The sequence below is a fragment of the Sinohyriopsis cumingii genome, chromosome 4 (assembly GCF_028554795.1).
Source record: "Sinohyriopsis cumingii isolate HCF-2022 chromosome 4, ASM2855479v2, whole genome shotgun sequence".
Classification (NCBI taxonomy): Eukaryota; Metazoa; Mollusca; class Bivalvia; order Unionida; family Unionidae; genus Sinohyriopsis; species Sinohyriopsis cumingii.
Window position 1 is genome coordinate 136,603,473 of NC_142964.1, and position 15,733 is coordinate 136,619,205.

A 15,733-nucleotide genomic window follows, 5' to 3' on the forward strand; every position below is an offset into this window, starting at 1 on the left:
TACTGGCTTGTGGACAGTACTAATGCCTGTTTCATCCATGTTCCATATTCTGAGACCATCAGCAAGTGTTGCGCTAAGAGATTCCTTATATACTTGGTAAAACAGACTACATATGGCCGTTTAAAGACTACATCTCTGCTGACAATGGTTGCCTCTGGAGCTCTGATGGCTAGATTTGGATGCCTTTTCATAAAGCCTTTCAGCCAATCAATACCTGCTGCATTGCCTTGAAATGGGTGGTTTTTAATATTCAGATGAACTGCAAAGTCGTATGCCGAACGCGCTACGTCAATAGTGGTAATGCCTTTTCCATGGACTTGATGTGGTAAACTAGACGTAATTCATAATCATACTTGAAAACAGTAGTCTTACTTCCCAGTTTTGACGCTCCAGGTTGCGAAACCTTCAAATCATTATGTGTACGCAAGGTTTTGGCTGGAGTTCCAGAATTCCTTGCAACAGCTTTCAGTAAAGGTCCAGAATGAATTGTTTCAAGGGCCGATTTTAGAGCTGGTGTCCTATAATTTCCTCGATCAGTTTTCCTTCTCTAAGTTCGCACCATCTGCAAAAAAGTATAGAATAATTTTAGGCATATGAACGGTTAGTTAAAAAGTGTACAACATTTAAACAGTTATGGGGCAACATATCATTGACAGTTTAACAATAGGCGGAATTAACAACTGCTGCGAATCATGAATTATTATACATAATGCATCTCTATACTATGTTGTTTAAAAACATAAGTACCCTAATTTCTTAAGGTAGTTCCAGTCAGAAATACTGCAAACAAACTGATTGAACACTTTATAGGGAGATGGCAAAAAAGTAATATTCTTGCATAAAAACAATGCGTGCGGGTGCATCCAACAATGAAATCCATTCACAAGGCGTGTGTAACCTGGGCAAGCTTTGCTGTATAAAGACCAGTCTATTTTCTAGCGCAGGGGCGTCTGGATGGCTTGGGGGCGTTTTACTCCATGGAAGTGTCCCCCCCCATATCTTTTAATTTACGGTACATGTAAGTACATTAATTTCTGCGTAAATTCAAACGATGTAAAAGTATCTACATACATTTAATTACTTTTATAAATATGAAACTATGTGCCTATGTTTTGTGATGTCTATTTTTAAATAACTCTTTTGTAATCTTTTCTTCATATGTAACACTCACTGCTTAGTCCTAAGTGAATAAAAAAGAAGTTAAATTTTTTTTTGTCTGTTTCGATACTAATGCTGGTGTTGTGAAATAGAAGATTTAAAATACCTTCCCCGAGCCTGCTTATGTTTTTTTCCTGCGGAGAGAGTGAAGGGTGGTTTGAGTTTTCGGTAAGTGTGGAACAATGGAAGTTAATTTTAGACAAGAAAAAGTTAAAATTTAAGCAATAATGAAACAAAGATAGTTGTTTTAGTATGTGATCTTAACCAGTTGCTTAATAGTCTTTTGTTCCTGTGTTCATCTGGGAATGCTGTAAACGACTTATACATAATTAATTTTGAGAAACATTTTACCTTTTTCTTAAACAAACTGATTAGAAGTCTGGTATACAATATGCTTACAAAATTACACAGATAAGCGGTATCGCCTGAACGCTGAAAATTTTTAAATAACAGAAATATCAGTTATGATATATTTTCCTAAAGGACAATGGTTATTGACATGTCCATATATTAGGAATAATTTATATTAATCATTCAACAAGAAGATCATGCTAAAAAGATTTTGCTAAAAGGAAGAGTTCGGGTGTAGGGTAGTTTTTGTGATGGTTTTAACAGAGCTTGCAGAGGAAGTGGGAGCTAGGTGTCTTTCCAGAAGTGACACCGTGGCAGCCAACCCGGGCTGGCCTCTGCGTGTATCATACCCGAAATTCTACAGTTATGAGTCTAAAGCTCTACCCAACTGAGCTACCGCGGATCTGTATGGAGGCAGAAAGATAAAGTAAATAGGCGTGTGATCCAGCTGTATTGCCTAGGATGATGTCATAATATTTTGACAAATATCTCTGGTGTTAGAGAAGGGTAACAAACATACAGATACAAGCTGATCGCTTTAATACAGAGGTCACCAAATCCCTTCTAAAATAATGACGTTAACTGGCAAAACACCGCCTAGACACTACATAAACACCGTTTGCGAGTAAACATATGCCGGTTAGTCGCTGTTATAAAGCAGTCCACCATTGTTAAAATAGCAGCTTATGGTTAATTTGCTGTTACGTAGAAAACATCAGTTCACCACTATAATTATTAAGTACAACATTACAAAATGGAAATTAAGTCCTTTTCTGAACCAAACTAAATTTACGTAACTGTCTGTTCAGCATTCAAGAAATAATCATGTATGAACGAGGAAGAATACATCATTAAGAATCAATGTTTTGTAACCCAGTAGTAATTCGGACTCAAGACAGAAAAGTAATGCGTTGTTTTAATTACTGGTAAGTAATATTGATGACAGAATACAACCATAGAAGTCAGTAGCAGAAACCATACAATTATATAGGATGACAAGTAGTACTTATTCTTGCAAGATTATATCTGCTTATCTATCATGTATATCACAGCATGTACGTCTACTTCAGGAATATGGCATGAGAGAGAGAGAGAGAGAGAGAGAGAGAGAGAGAGAGAGAGAGAGAGAGAGAGAGAGAGAGAGAGAGAAATGATCTAAATTAAATGCTCCTGGTTCGTGACTGTTGAAACAATGAGAAGTTACCGAGATATACATGAAATATAACATCAAAACATGTTGTATTAACAATTTCGTCTTACGTTTATTGATTTTGCTTGTTCCTATTATGGTCTTAAACTCTGTAACAGAAAACAAGGAAACCAACAATTTAAGTAAAATTAAGTAAACAGTTTCACTTCCCAATCCTTGTAAGGGCGTCAACAAGATTAGGATTGAACTCATATTTAAATAATTTTTATTTAAAAAAACATGACAAAATTGAGGTAGGCAAAAACTCCATTTACAAACCTGCAATCATGGACAATCAATCAATCCACAAAGTAAATGAAAGATACATAATATTTACACATACTCAGAAAAAGAGTTAGGGTATAACAAAATATTCAAATATTATGCTCGATTAACAGTGATGGTTAATACAGGTTTGGTTCACGAAAAGGGTCAAAATTATAAGGCATTATCTGAATAAATTTTATACAGCGGTTCAGTCTTTTCAAAAAGGACATTGAAAACCGGTTGTATGATTTTAACATAGCGTTAATATATTACAGTGACCCCCAAAAGAGAGTTTCGCCGTTATCTAAAAAGCTTCCAGGAAAGAAAGTAACAGGTACAAATGTCACGGACAAAAACTCACAGGAAAAGGTCACAATTATTAAATATGCAAGATGTCAGGTAATGATTGTGTTTGTGCAAATATCACATGAAGGCCATACTCAAAGGGAATCCGCGATATCCATGACGCTTAGAACATTGCAAGCTACTTACATCCTTATGTCTGGCGCATTATTGTCTGGTTTCGGCGAGAACACTTTCCTATTTACACCATGCTTTAGCAAGATGAACGACACCACAACCATTTATTCAGCTGGAAAAGCGACCTCAGATTTTTTGTTTGTGCAGAGCAGCCGACCATAAAGCAGTTGAAGAGTGTTTACTGGTTGGTATATTTGTCATTTTCATCGTCAATGATTGTGACAATGATTTCATCACCACCATTAGGATGGCAAGCATTTAGATGTGCATTTTATATTCTTAATTCAGCCCCACTATTAATGTGATTCAGTACAACTACATAAGTTATCAAAATAAATGTTTATCTGCAACCTATTAGGCAGGAGATCGTCCAGCCATTTAATGTTTAAGCATAAATATTTGTATACGTAGTGAGACAGTCAGCTATCCTATTTTTTTTATGGAGGGAGGGGTGTGAATAAATTCATAATATGGGTGGACTGTATTAACTTGCAGAAAATGTATCCACAAAGACTTGCAACAAATGTCTGCTTTGTACAGGAATTGCAACGTTTAGCATCGTTTGCTATAGCTTGTACTCCTAACTGAATCAATTACCGCATGAGTTTAGTTGATAAAACATTTCTTGTTTTCAGTATTAGTTATTTTTAACATGACTAAGAAAAATGACGTAATTTCCTAACGTATCTTATATTATTTCAAGTCGGCCATAGCAACTGGTGCGCAATGCGATTGAAGAGAGATCATTCAGAAAATTGTGGGATTGTCTTTATTACATACACTGGTCACTGTGCGGATAGTATTTGCTACTTACTAAAGAAACGCTAATAAATGTACAGAAGTCCAGTCTTAGATAATATCAGAACGAAAATTTACGATATATCAAAAGATAATCCAAACACCCAATTTTGATTAAATAAAGGATGAGATAAAGTTAAAAAGGAATATATATATATATATATATATATATATATATATATATATATATATATATATATATATATATATATATATATATATATATATATATATATATACGTCTATTTCAAATATATAATAGGGAGCATACATATAAATTACAGCCAAATTAATACAGCAAAAGTTCTCGTTAGGTTTTGTGACTTTTTATTAAGTTTAAATAACAATAATAATAATAATAATAATAAGGACTTTGTATAGCGCTAATCTTTAGAAGCTCTAAGCGCTTTACAACATTAGACAACACCTATAAGATAAAAAACATATAATAATATTATTACAAAAGCTAGAACCATGAAATGAGAAAACATTAAAAAAATACTGAAAATATTTAAGGTAGGAAACATTATTAGGTCTTTAACTTTATTCTTGCAGTCGAAATAAGTGAGCATTTAGAGCTCTCTTGAATGTGATCACTGTCTTTGTGTCTAAGTTGAGTGGGCAATTCATTCCACGTTGCTGGGCCATGGAATGCAAAAGAACGCTGTCCATATGACTTCGTTTTCATAGTGGGAATAATAATTATACGATTGTCAGAAGAGGAGCGTAAGTATCTTGCTGGTGTGTACACATGGGTGAGGTCAGATAGGTATGTTGGACTAGAGTCCGTCAGTGAAACGTAGCACAGAGAACAAATTTTGTGTCTGATTCTGGATCGAATGGATAGCCAGTGTAGGGTACAGAGCAGCGGGGAGGTGTGCTCTGATCGTGGTACTCTAAATATGATCCGAGCAGCTGTGTTTTGAACTTTTTGAAGTTTCTGGAGCAGATATTGAGATGAACCAGACATAATTGAGTTACAATAGTCCAGTCTTGAAAGTACTAATGAACACACAAGTGTTTTAGTGGCATCAACTAAAAGATATTTGCCAACTGAGCTGATGCGTCTCAGCTCAATATATGCAGCCTTGCATATGTTCATGACATGTTGGTGCAATGTGAGAGTACTGTCCAGAGTAACACCTAGGTTTCGTACTGATTGTGTGAATTTAATGTTGGTATTGCTGATATTTATTGTTTGAGGTAAAGGATGTGAATGAGAAAGTCTTTGTGTTGTGACCAGAATGGCCTCAGTTTTATCATCATTCATCTGCAGCTTGTTACATGTCATCCATGATTTCACATCAGAAATGCACCTCTCTACACCTTGGATGGTAGCAACAACTTCAGTTGGGTGGCTAGATTTGTATATTTGGGTGTCATCAGCGTACAATTGGTGAGACACTGGATGATGATCTATGACACTTGAGAGCGACTGAGTGTACAGAATGAAGAGAACAGGTCCAAGAACAGACCCCTGTGGAACACCACAACATAGATCAACTGGGCTGGAGTGTATTCCATTTGCAGATACAATTTGTGTCCTGTTGACCAAGTAGGACTTGAACCACAGTAAGGCTGTATCATGAATGCCAAATACATGCTGGAGACGGTGAAGTAATATATCATGGTCTATTGTGTCAAATGCTGCAGACAAATCAAGGAGGATGAGGACTGTAATCTTTCCGCTATCCATCGCAGAGAGAATGTCATTAACTACTTTTAGAAGAGTAGTTTCAGTACTGTGGCAAGGGCGATATGCAGATTGTACATTGCTAAAAAGACTGTTTGAATTTAGATGAGATACAATCTGGGATAGAACAACCTTTTCTAAGATTTGTGATATGAATGGGAGATTAGAAACTGGGCGGTAGTTCTTTAAATCGTTATGGTCTAGTGTTGGTTTCTTAGGCAGAGGCTTTACAATGGCAGTTTTGAAAAATGATGGGAATTCCCCTGATGAGAGAGAGGTATTAATAACATCAGTTAGTGAAGGCAATACTGGATCTAAGCAATCAAGCAGCAGTGATGTTGGAATTGGATCAAGTTCACATGACTTTGGTGCACTCTTCATCAGGATTTTACGTACGAAATACATAGAGACAGGTTCAAATGCTACTAATGGTTGCCGCTCAAATTCTGTATCATAACTGTATGGTGACGACGAGTCAGTTGAAATTGTTGTGTCAAACTTATCTCTAATGGTTTGTACTTTGTCACGGAAGAAATTTGCAAACATGTCCGGAAGGTAGACTGGAGAGAAGATAGTTGGAAGTGTATTGATTTGTTCCTTGACATTAGCTTGTTGGTAATCTCGAAGAGCTGTTTGCAGCTCGAACTTTCCATGAACTTAGTAGTGTAGTGGGCTGATTTCGCTGCATGGACTATATTTGTGACATTCTTCTTAGCGGCTTCATAGATTTGCTTATGAATAGTGAGTCTGGTGGAAAGCCAGAGCCTCTCAGCATTATGGCGGTCTCTTTTAGGAGTGCAAAGCTGGTTCCTAACACTGCTATACCATGGAGAACACTTTTGAATTGATACTCTGCACTTGGTAGCTGGGGCATGTTTGTCAAGCAATGAACGCAGACAGTTATCGAGTTGTTCTGCGGTAGGAGGTAAGCAAGTTGTTAGGTTACCTTGGATGTCGTGCATTAGTTTGGTTCTATTTATCATACGGAGGTTTCTCTTGGTAGCAGATAAAGGTGGAGGGTTAGGGACTGATACGTCAAGATGGCATATAATGCAGAGGTGATCTGATGCAAGGTCATGGGATACCAGGGAGGACCGTAGAATGTTATCATCAGGTCTATGAAGAATCCAGTCTAAAATGTGACCATGTTGATTGGTGGGTTGGTTAACTGACTGTTTGAGGTTGAAAACATTAATGGAATCTATGAGTTTTGATGTACTTGAGTTTCTGGGACAGTCAAAGTGAAAGTTGAAATCTCCAAGAATAATCAGGTTGCCACCTATCGAATTTCCATAGTATAGGAGATTCGGAAACTGCTCCAAAAAGAGAGAGTCAGCCAGCTTTTTTCTACTAGGAGGAGGGCGGTATAGGCAGAAAAAATGGGCTGACCTTTGCTCCAGTGTGAGTGTGGTTTGGACTAGTTCAAACGATGTGTGGTCGAAATTGAATGTTGTGGTGTAGTTAAGACGTTTTATCATGGAGTTCTTTGTGATGACAGCAATTCCACCTCCGCGAGAATTACGGGGGAACGACTTGATGGAATAACCAGTGGGTGTTAGATCCGCACACTTGGGCTCATCGCCTGATGTTTTTACCCATGTTTCTGTCAGGAAAAATATGTCTACATTTTGGTCGTTGATAAAATTAACTATTTTTGTGCGCTTTTCCGGTGGTCCTACTGACTGGGCATCGAATAATGCAATGCACAGAGGTATTTCTTGGATAGCTGACTCAAAGGTTGACAAATTAATAGGGATTTGAATTAGGTTATCTAACTCAACGGTCGAATTTGTTTTAAATGGTTGTGCCGAAATAAGGGAGATAACTGGGATTCTTCTTCCTGTTCTACGCCAGCCAGTTTTGAAACAACGTTTCTTTTTTCGCTTCTGTTTACATTTAGGTAATGATAAATGTAGTCCCAGTTCGTTTAGTCTAGAGCACAATGTAGTGAGGAGAGCCAAGGAGTGATCATTTAAAGCAATTAATGAGGGTCCATCGTAGCATAGACGGGTTGACTGGTGAGTATACATACATACATACATACATACATACATACATACATACATACATACATACATACATACATACACACGTACGTACATACATACATACATACATACATACATACATACATACATACGTATATACGTACATACATACATACACACACACACATACATACATACATACATACATACATGCATGCATGCATGCATGCATACATACATACATACATACATACATACATACATACATACATACATACATACATACATACATACATATATTTATAGTTACTGCTTTTGTATGGGAAAATATGAAAAAGTTTTTCGGATGTAAATACTGCACGACCTTGGGTGTGCAGGATATCGATTTGACAAAACGAGTTCATATTTTCCCACACAAATGCAGTAACCTTTTAATTATACGCTCAATTTCTTATTCTACCTAATGCTTAATTATATTAAAAAAATAAACTACAAGAAACAAAGTAACTAAATGTATGCAGCATTTCAATGACAAGCGCCTAAAACCATTACACAACAACAACATTATTACTGCGCACACAACTCCGCCCGGATAAATTTGAACTTAGTCGCACGCTCGACATAACTTTCGAAAGAAAATGGCGTGTCTAGCTAAAATTGAAATTTGGAGTCATATTGCGAATGAATGCACATTGCAACAACTTTTCCATTTTATGTAGAATGAATAGATTTTGGTATGTGTTTCGATTCTACGAAATTTCGTGATTATGGACTGGATTTATATGTGACAATTCCACATGAAATACATCGGATTGAAGTGAGAAGCGTGTGCAAATGTGTTTCTGTTTCTGTCATTGAATGTTTGAAATCATAAGGTGGGAAACATATGAAGTTTCTCAATTGCAATTATCAAAAAGTCACTATGGAATTTAATGCTTATTTCATTTTGAGTGCAGCAAGGAGGATGTAATATCGCTTATAGTCGAAATTACAGTACAATTTCGAAATGTGTAATCAGTGTTGAGAACCTATGACATGGCTCATGTAATTCGGACTTGCAGAACTAAGAAAGTACATTTTGTGGAAATTCAGGATGTAAAACTCTAATTATATTTTTGCCATTCTTATTATCAGGTAAAGAAGACAGTTTATTCCTTGTCACGTGTATGTATGCGCCAATGGAAACAGAGTTTTCCAAGAAGTATATGAACTTCAGTGAGCACAACAAGAAAATATTCCTCCCAAGGCCAGATTCTCCACCGAGCACAAAACCCAAGATTGTCCCTTTGGACATCAAGACCATGACACCAGCGGATCTCGCTGAAATTAATTTTTAATAGTATAGTTTCAACTCATGTTTCATAGCTCTTAGAAACAATATTCTTTCGCTTTTTGCTTTTTCTGTTTGCTTCTATTTTCCTCTCTGAGGAAACCTAGCATGTGTGTCTTTAAATTACATATTAGAACATATGCATTACTTATTAATCAAAATGTTACAAATTATGGAATTGTAAAGAATTCAAATGATATGCATTGAATACTAATTGATAAGTTGTAAAAATCAATTAACTTTTAAGTACTAAGGCTGTGTCAGAAACACGTAGGTAGCTCTGCTGATCACGGTTGATTCGCTTATTATGTGTATGAAAATGGCCAAAATGAGATCCTCTTCCCCCGAACAATGGCCCGAATAGCATTCCTTTTCATGCGATCCCTTTTCCTCGAATAATTGTAACTTGGGAAATAAAATGATTCTAATGGTATTCCCTATCCTTGAACAATGGTCATAATGAAATCATCTTTCCGCGAACAACTGAGATGATGTAATCCCCTTTCTCCGACTATTTACAATACTGAGATATCCGTCTCCATCCGAAGAATATCCAATAACCGTATTATAGGTTTAAAAAATGTCAGTATTTAAAGAAAAAAAATGATGAAATTGATAGGACTATATATGACTAGAGTTATTAGTATTAATAATAACAAAGATAATCATAATAGTAGTAGTAATAGCATCTTCGACAGTATTAGTAGTAGAAGTAGTAGTAGTAGCTGCTGTTGTTCCTATTACGGTATTAGGCATATCACGCTCTCTAGTTTCTAAGCATATCTGTGTGCAGAATTGCAAAGTGTTCTCAAGGCTATTTTAGTATTTCAAATGAATGTGATGATGTCCCATGCAGAAATGCGGCCAAAGTATTTATAATGGTGTTCCGGAATGGCGCATCGAACGCTGACAATTTGGTCCAGAAACGACGACTTTCCGCTTATTTTAAAGGAAAAAGTTTCTTTATGGAAATATTTTTCGGCTTAGTGAATATTTATCAATTATTGTTGATATATGTATCTTTATCGGATTGAGCAAGCAGTAAGGAAACGTTTATTTCCAATTGTGACACATGAAGATATGTCATCCATGATTATCTCATATATTTAGGAGGGTGGGGAGGAAGGAGGTTGGCATCCCACACATAAACTTTTCCCTATAGAAAAAGTAAGGTTGCAATTAAAGAACATTATTCCCGGACGCCTCGGTAGGCGCTCCACTTTAAGCCATTGATCGCGGGCATCTCGAAACGCTCGGACTGCCATTGCAGAGACCTAGTTCTCCTGATTTAAATAGTTTGCAATTCGGAAGTGCTAAACTGTCGAAGTTCTCCAAGTTTAGTACTAATTAAATCCCTATGCAATATTATTGTTTTATACAGAAAAACTTCATATATTTGAAGATACGGTGTGATGTGTATTCTTTCATCATTTCTTTCCGAAAAATGTTGGAATAGAGAATTCTCGCAAGTTTTATATTTATTGCACTTGTGTTGTTTTTAGAACTTATGCATTTCTATGTATTTTTCTTCATTGATGTTTCATTATTACCTGAAACAATATTTGGCTTTTGCATTATTCTATTTTAAATTGGTTTCTGGGATAAATCGTATGAGGGACATATTTGTCTGTGTTTTTGATGTTGATATTTATTGATTTATTCACAACTGTTATGTAAGCACACCTGAACAAAATAAACATTATCTATTCGGTAGAAAGACAATGAATTTATCTTTCCGCATGATTTGTTCTGTTATCTTTCACAAGCGATTTAAACCGTTTGTTTGATATGTCGAATATAAATCATTGACAAAAGTGTTAAGGCAGGGAAACGAATGGCCCATATTTTATAAACCCCTTTCCAACTCCGGAGAAGCAAAACCCATAGATGACATATAAAAATAAATGAACAACATTTAGAATTTGGAGTTGATACTGCTAAGGGGTGTAATACGGTTAATAAAAATGCATTATTTGAGCTGGTCCAGACAAGCATAGATTTTAGGCACATTTTACACCAGTTTATTGATCTGAGTATACCTGATTGTTCAGACTGTGTGCCTGTTTATTTACAAGACCCTTGTTGCAGATTACCATAAATGAAATAAGGAACTGTATTCCTTCACAATTAGATAAACATGTTAAGTTCAATGGCATTATGACACAATGAATGCAAAGGCGTATGCCTTGAAAACAACATTGACTACGCGACAGAATATTTCATTATGAATACAATAAATAACATTAGCAAGCGCTACATGTTGGCCTCGTTGCTCGACCATGTCGTTAATGTACTATCGAAGTAACGTCACGTAATCAGCTTTGCTAGCATGCCGATCTGTTCGCGAATATAATCGCTCACTCTGGCAAAATCTGACCGAACCTATGGCTGTAGATACACCTGACCCTACTGAAGAAACAAGCACATTAGTCAGTGACGAGAAGATTGCGTTTTCTGATTCTGCTAAAGTAAAAGCAATAATATGAATGTTTCTTAATCAAGAAATGATTTCCTTTTATATGAGCTTGTCAACTATAATTCATTCAGACCACTCGCGCAAGAAGGCGATAGAATAACAAGCGATGTATCATGTGAGAAATGCTATGATACTTGTAATGTTAGGATTTTCTACAGAGGAGCTAAGGTCAACTTGTAATGCAGAATCGCGAGATAGAAGCACAGTATTATGTCAAGATTTATACATGGGGAAAAAGGGCTGATATAACACGGTTAGTGTGTGGTGAAAAAACACGTCGTATCGCACATAATATTGTCATGTATGCTGCATAGAAAGAACAACAAATACAAGTCCCTGAAGTTGAATCAGATAAACGCTGTGGTGAGTTACAAGGTTACTGAGCAATTGTTCCGGTCGAATACGAGCCAGCGAAAGGCGCAATAAGCTTCTTGCAAATATGCGTCCCGGAATCATATGAATAATACAGCAAACGGGTACCAAAACAGATAATCTTAACGATACAAAACACTTAATGAACATCTGAAATCACAAATTCATGGATTCATAGTGATGTTCGTGTCGTCCTGAACAGTAAAAATGCTGGGATCTTGAGTAACGAAATAGACAAAGCTTCTGCAAAGATTCTTGACGCGTTGGAAAAATTCACCAAAGTACGATCAGAATGTATTGTAGACAGATGCATGGTAGTTCAGCTGCATATTTTGCAATTAAATCCGATTAGTGTGTCGATTTATATTTCGTGGCTTGCTATAGTAAATATAAAGAATACTGACAATCGACGTACTGGGTGAACGTAAGTTTAAATAACCTCAAGATTCTCATACAGATTTTTGATATCAGTAAGCTTGAATACATTAATCCTGGCTGCAAATGTATTTAATGTATTTGTTGTTAATAAAGCTCCGCTGATTGTTCGGTCTGAGTTGTTACTTAAATCACTCGAGGTTACAGGAAACTGTGTTAGGCAACAGCTCTCTTACCCCCGACATAATTATGACTAACGGTCGCACTTTCAGCTTCAATGACACCAGTGTTTGAGACTATTGTCACATTACTGTTAATTATGGAAGAGCTGCACACAATTCATGCAATCTACATTGCTAATTTACCCAAGCAAAACAAACTTCCTGTTGCGCTGGAAACAGGCTGATGTTTTGTGGAACGACGGCATGCATACTAATTAATCAATATTTTGAAGAAACAAAATGTGCGCTTATCATACACACATGCACGCGGGGTACTTGTGGTGTTGAATGTCAGTAACAGTTGTTTGTCAGCGGCGATAGTGGGCACAACTCAGAATGTTGGTGGTTTTTGAAGATAACCGGGCAATGAAGTTTTTACGGAAAGCTACGTTGCTATAATTGCTGGAAAGTTGGTCGATAGTCGTTTCGATGATCGTGTCATTGACGAAGCATTAAACACAAAATAAACTGACATTTACTTTGCTCTGATAGCCCTTGAGCAGGCTCACGAAAATAGGCTTGAGGCACGCGTTCGCGGAGTAGCAACAAATCTTTATATAACTGATGAATAAAAATTTAATATTGCCATTTTAATCAAATAACTTTGAGATGCCCATCATAAGCGGTATTATCGAAGACTGTCATGCTGACCCACACAACTTGGGAAACAAATCAGAAATAAAACACAAAACAAAATAAAAGCCGAAATCGATTTGCACTCTTAAAATAGAGTACAGACGCCCGGTTAACATCGCTGAGGACGTCGACGCGCCATAAAAATTGTGTCTCTGGGTACTAGTGCTGCCAGCATAGGGGCTTTAACTACAAGTGTTGGTGTGGCAAATGCTGTCATCCTCAGGGCCACATCTTTCCGTTGCGGGACACTGTTTCTAATTTGAGTTTATATAACTCATGTCTTAATACTAATGGGGAAACAAAAAACATCATGAAATATGGATGCTTACAGAAAAAAAAATATATAATCTATTTGGGGTTACGACCGAGACAATGAAATCCCAGTCAAGGGGTTACATTATTTGTCTCCCCAAGAGGTTTGCTGAGTGGGCAGACATATAATGTAACCCCACGACGGGATTTCCTTGTCTTGGTCCAAACCACAACATAGATTATTTTTTGCACCCCATATGTTCCTTTAGAGTAAAAATAACTCTTCACTAGTGTAATATGGTTCATGCCCAATTGTTTACATGCGGCTCATTAATAAAAATATGTTAATGAGGGCTGTGGTGTTACCGTTGCATCCGAAGTACACAATTAATACGCGTGAGCAGAGAAAAATAACAAAATACAACGTCTCCTAGTAATGAGGTATTATCACATTTAATATATGGATGTTATATGAAATTAACAATAATAAATAATATTCATTACAAGAAAATGTTTCATTTACATCAGTTTCAATTTTGAAAAGTTTTATTGTAAATAATGAAACGGTACTAGGTACACATCTCTACTGAAGTTATACTTAGTACCAGCTGTAATGAAGAATATCATGTTGCATTAGATTATTCATGGGTAATTAGAGATCTGTGTCACTATCTGATATAGCTCTCCTTTTCTTTGGAGGAGGTGAAACTGTTCGTGACATACTTGCATTGTAATTAATATTGATTGTAAAATCACCCCCGTACATGAAAGACCCTCCAAATAGGGACCCTAGCAGATAACCATGTGCTGAACTATCACGGATTCTTTGAAAATTTATGTTTTTGTCTTGGAAATATGGCAATTGCTACAATGAAATTGCGTATTGATTAACGTGTGGATGGATTAATGATTCCTTCTGGCTGGTAAGTGCATTATTTGTTATTAAAGATTATAGACATATTTTGGATTCAGCTGGGGCACCATGGAGATGCTTAACAAAATTAGAAGAAAACATGTTTGACATAATACATTTATGGCTGTTACTAAGTTTTCTGTAGTTGTTGAGAGAGTTGGGATTTTTGTTTCCGGTAATGTGCATAGTCTGAGTATGCCTTGATTAGTAGAATCTTTGTTGGAATTTCAGACCAAGACAAGGAAATTCCAGTCAAGGGGTTATATTATTTGTCTCTCCACGAAGCTATGAATTATATAGGCCTAGTCTATATGCATTTCTGTCATAATTCATTTCACACAGCATTGAGAAGTTTATCCTATCTGTAGCAGAGTCAATTTTCAGGTCAGCGACACTAAATGTAGCTAATGGTATACAATTTGTTTCACACAAAGTATTTAAAACTAGTTAGGTAGATTTAGATACATTTAATGACGCTAGCCAGTAAATGTACTGAGTTACGCCTGCATATAGGATAAAATTGACCATGCGGTGTGAAACTAGCAAAATTCCAAATAGCCCGACATTGTGTGTGTGTGTGTGTGTGTGTGTGTGTGTGTGTGTGTGTGTGTGTGTGTGTGTGTGTGTTGTCTCGATAAATGCTTTATATGGTGTGTTCTTAAAGATGGATTGACCTTAAGTTGCTATGTTTCATTGTTATATATTTGTTGATATTATTTTGTTTGTTTTTAAAAAAACTACGCCAGGCAACAGGAATCTGACGTCTTATCAATAAAGTACAAACAAAATCTCTGACAACATGAAATCAAATAGTACCGATAAGGTGATTTCATGTTGTCAGAGATTTTGTCGTATTTTATCGATAAAATGTCAGACTCCTATGGTCAGGCACAGCAGAAGACAACAAGATTTTCTTTTATTAAAAGTGGTTCTGAGCGCGAGGACACCTTGACTGACATGACTGGTCTGAGATGACTAGACTGAGATAAGAAAAGTAGGGTTCGCAAAACAGCTAGATTTCTCTGTCGCATGGTGAAAAAAAAACTAAATACCAGACCAAATCGTATGTCGGAAGCTACTAGAAAAAGCTGTAGATTGGACGACGAATTTACGCTCATTCTCAATGAAACTGACATGTACGATGTAATGAAACATCATATGGACGTACTTTGAGCCGACACAAGTGAACTGCTCAAAGATAAACAAAGAACTAATTAAAGTGAAAACGGGCATA